The following is a 4,666-nucleotide window of genomic DNA, read 5'->3' on the forward strand; positions in this document are numbered from 1 at the left end:
TAAATTTTACTACCACTTTTTACATTTCCTTAACTTAAGATTTGATATATATTGTGAGAAGAAGAGTTTTAGACCAGGGAAAGAGGTCTTTAATAGCGTCCAGAGAAAAGCTGTCAAAGATTGAGGTGTTATGCAAGTCATAATACATTGTCCAAACAACTTTGAGCCTAACTTAAAAGGAGCTTTGCTTTTTACATTACTGATATAAGCCACTTAATTGAAAAATCCCTGTGTTCATTGCAAATTCACGTTATTGGCACCAGTTAGGCAAGAAAGAGACATATACTATACATACTGTAGTTCTACAAAGAATAATGTACTTTTTTTTTTTTTTTTAAAGATTTTATTTATTTATTTGGCAGAGAGAGACACAGCAAGAGAGGGAACACAGCAGGGGGAGTGGGAGAGGAAGAAGCAGGCTTCCCGCCGAGCAGGGAGCCCGATGCGGGGCCAGTTCCCAGGACCCTGGGATCATGACCTGAGCCGAAGGCAGACCCTTAATGACTGAGCCACCCAGGCGCCCCGAGAATAATGTACTTTTGAGCCATATTAATTTATTTTGCTTCATCTATATTGTTATCTGGGCTCTAACATTTGACTTATGATTCTCATCATAATTATAATGAATGACTACAGAAAATAACCAGTATATTACAATAATATTTAAAAATAATTTTATTAATGATAAATATTGAATAAGTACCAAATGTACTCATTATGTTGTTTACTGTACATGCATTAGTTTTAGCTATCCTAAAGTATACTCTGCAGGTATATCAATTTATCAACTTCTCAAAGTCAAACAAAACAAAGCAAAATACCAACAGTCACGGAATTTTTTTTTTTAATTTTATTTATTTATTTGAGAGAGAGAGAGAGAGAGAGAGAAAGCATGAGCAGAGGGAGGGGCAGAGGGAGAAGCTGACTCCCCACAGAGCAGGGAGCCCGATGTGGGGCTTAATCCCAGGACCCTGAGATCATGACCTGAGCCAAAAACAGATGCTTAACTGACTGAGCCACTAAGTGCCCCACAGTCACAGAAATTAAGTAACCTGCCCAAACCATGTGGCTAGTAAGTGGTGAAATCTTGTTCAAACCAAGCAGTTTACCAGATTTTATTCCTAGTACATTTATTTTCCTTTTTTTCTTCTTTTGGTGGGACAAGGATGAATGAAGAGCAAGAATATAAAAAAAATAGAGCATAAAATTTAACAATTTATAAGAAATTGACAGATTGAGTTTCTAAATGTTATATTTTAAATTGCTAATCTCAAATCAACAAAATGCCCAAATGTGTGTCATCGATAATAATACTTTCAATATTAATGCAGTCATCTTGAATTGGGGGAGTGTATACTTTTATACTTTTTGATTTCCCATCTTTGTACAGCATATACAGATTTATGATGGACAGCTTCAGGACTGAATATAAAATTAGGAAATTTTAGGATTTAGTGAATTTTGAAGATTGAGAATGTAATCTTTCAACTCAGCAGTTTTACTCCTCATTATTTTATGATAAGGTTGTATGATAATGACTCTTTTTACGCTGGATTATATTTAAATTTTTTTAACTTGATAGCTTACCAAAATAAAAAACAAAGACTTCATTTTATTAAAAGGAACCTCGTCTTCTGGGGAAGAATTTGCCCACATGTGCTCTGGCTGTATTTGTGGGTATTGCTTGGGATAATTTTCTCTCTATGGCCACTTATGTATCTCATTAATTTTTGAAGCAGCTTTCTAAATTTACTTATGTAAAACAAAAAATTTCTGTTGCCAGAGTTGGCTCTCAGGAATTGAGCTTGGTCCTTCCCACCCTCCTGGTGCCTAACTGCCCAGCTCTGGCATCACTCCATGCCCTGAGGGGCCTGTCCACAGTCACACTGTCACAACCACCACTTCCCCCTCACCCCTGCCACACACACACACACACACACACACACACACACACACACACCCCTCAGATGAAGTGAACTGTTATGGCCAACTTCAGCAACATGCAGATCAGGATTTATGTGGAGATCTAGCCATCTAGCCAAGCGATGGTTCCTTTTGGGGGAAATGTTTAATGTCACTTTCTTGGGGTGTAGAGTGACACTCAACCAGGCTTGGAAGTAATTTTTATTGTAAAGGACCATATGCATAGAAAGAGAGAGAGGAAATAAGAACAAATTCAAGGCCCTAACTAGCGATCCCAAATATATCAAGTAATGGTAACATTTTTAAATGAAAATAGTGAAAGTATTATTGTTGAATGGATAGAAAATGGAGATACAAAGGACAAAGATATTGACCCGGAGAGCATCTTTTCACTCAGCTGTGACTCTGTTCCGATGAAGAAATTGAATCCAGTCCAGAAACACCTCTACCTCCAGCATCCTCAGCCAAAGTAAACAAAACTGTAAAGAATCGTCAGACTTCTTCTGACGGTTTCTGTTTAGAATGACCTTCCTCCAATAGATAACAAAATGGTTGGCTCTGCATGTGCATGACCTAGTCCACTTCCTGAATAGTCTTCCTCTGCACAACAGAATGCACATAGAAATTCTCACTGTGTGAAAAAAGTAGAAAAATTATGAAAAACAAAAGACAAAAAAAAAAAAAACCAACCAAGAAAAAACGACTACAACAGAAAAAACTTAAGAGCCCAGGATGTTGATGCTACAAAACCAAATTATGAAATTCTGTGTATGATCAGAGACTTTAAAAGGACTGTAGACCATTGACAACAGCAGATCCTATTGATGAACACAGGATACATATTTGTGTAAGGAAATGACCATTCAGCAAAAAAGAAACTCAACGATCTTGATGTCATCATAATCCCTAATAAAATTATTGTGATGGTCTACTTTTAGTTTTGTCTCCAGAAGGTACCTAAAGAACCAACCATTGAGTTTTGATTCTGCCTTTGATGACTCAGCTCCTAACTTAAATGGTTTACAAGATTACAGTTAGACCACTAGTGGAAACTATATTTGAAAGGAGAATGGCCACGCTCTTTGCTGAAAGTGGAAAAACTCAAACAATGGGACATGACTTCTCAGGAAAGAACCAGAATTGTTCAAAGGAAAAATAAAAGATTGTTCAAAGGAATTCATGCATTAGCAGCCAGAGAGGTTTTTTTTTAATGCCAAATAAGCCAAACTGTAAGAAATTAGAACTTGAAGTAAGTGCAACTTTTTTTTAGAAATTTATAGTGGAAATATGTTTGACTTGCTAAACAGGAAAGCAAAACTAAGAGTGTTAAAAGATGGAAAACAGCAGGTTCAAGTGGTGGGATTACAGGAACAGGAAGTCAAATGTGTTGAAGATGTACTGAATCTCATTGACATAGGCAAATGTTGTAGAACATCCGGTCAAACATCTGCCAATGCACATTCATCTTGGAGTCATGCAATGTTTCAGATTATTCTTAGAAGGGAAGGAGAACTACATGGTAAATTGTCTCTCATCAATTTTCCTGGAAATGAAAGAGGAGCTGGTACTTCCAGTGCAGACAGGCAAACAAGGCTTGAAGGTGCTGAAATTAGTAAAAAGCCTTAGGTAGAAACAAACCTCCTACTCCTTTCCAAGCAAGTAAACTCACTTGGGTCGTAATAGATTCATTCATGGGTGAAGACTCTGATGCCTACACGATAGCTACAAACTCTCCAGGGATGGCATCCTGTGAAAATACTAAGATACGTTAAGATATGCAAATAGTGTGAAAGAATTTGTGGATCCAACTGCTGCTGGGATGGTTCATCCAATAATGCACCACCCACCAAATCAGATTGAGGACTTAGAGGCAGAGTGGGGTATGGACAGTTCCCTTCAGAGAAATGATGTAAAATTTCCTTGTGAACAAAGTGAAGAAGAGGTTTCTCCACAATTACTTATTTTCCATGAAGCTATCTCACAAATGGTAGAAATAGAATAAGGTGTAGAAGATCACAGGAAGACAGTGTTCTAGGACTCTATTCAATAGTTAGAAGATGAAAAGGCTGTCCTGGAGATGATTGAAGTAGATTATGATGTAGATTCACATGCTACTCAACTTGGAACTATTCTTGAGCCAAAAAAAAAAAAGACATTTTTAACTGAGCTATGGGATAAAGTGAAATCTTTCTGTGTAGCTCTGCAAGAACAGGCCAGCAAGCAGATCAACCCCAAGAGACCACCCCATGTCCTACTGAAGGATCCCCAGAACCCACACTACATAACATTTAATGTTTGTGCTATAAGAACCATTTGAAAGTTTGAAATTTTTAAGTGTCTGTGGAAAATGTCTTTCCTTCATCTGAATGACATTTCAATTTTGTGAAACACTCCTTTGTCTACAAAATGCTTCTGATCCAGGAGATACAACCAAAATTTGGGAATAATGAGGTATTTTGTTTCATTTACCCAAATTGTAATTTACTTTTGGAGATCCTTGCCAATTTTATTTTCTATATGATGAAATAAGATTGTGGACTTGATCCAGAGATGAATGGTAGGGGGAAACCACAGCATTTCCTTTTAACTCTGTTCAGTTTTCAGAGCAAGACTGAGCAGTTTTAAGTCCTTTGTGTATATGGATACCTCCTCAGTGATTGTACATACCTTGCCCATTTCTAGGGACAGCTGTGCTCACCTCTCCCTGCTTTGTGCTTTGACAAAGGCTATTTAAAAAAAAAAA

General features: G+C 37.2%; 1 pseudogene; it reads left to right on the forward strand.

Moving 5' to 3' along the window:
* The first annotated feature begins 2,204 nt into the window (after positions 1-2,204).
* LOC118520485 (kinesin-like protein KIF2A pseudogene) lies at positions 2,205-4,240 on the forward strand (annotated as a pseudogene).
* Positions 4,241-4,666: the final 426 nt, after the last annotated feature.

The sequence above is a fragment of the Halichoerus grypus genome, chromosome 8 (assembly GCF_964656455.1).
Source record: "Halichoerus grypus chromosome 8, mHalGry1.hap1.1, whole genome shotgun sequence".
NCBI lineage: Eukaryota > Metazoa > Chordata > Mammalia > Carnivora > Phocidae > Halichoerus > Halichoerus grypus.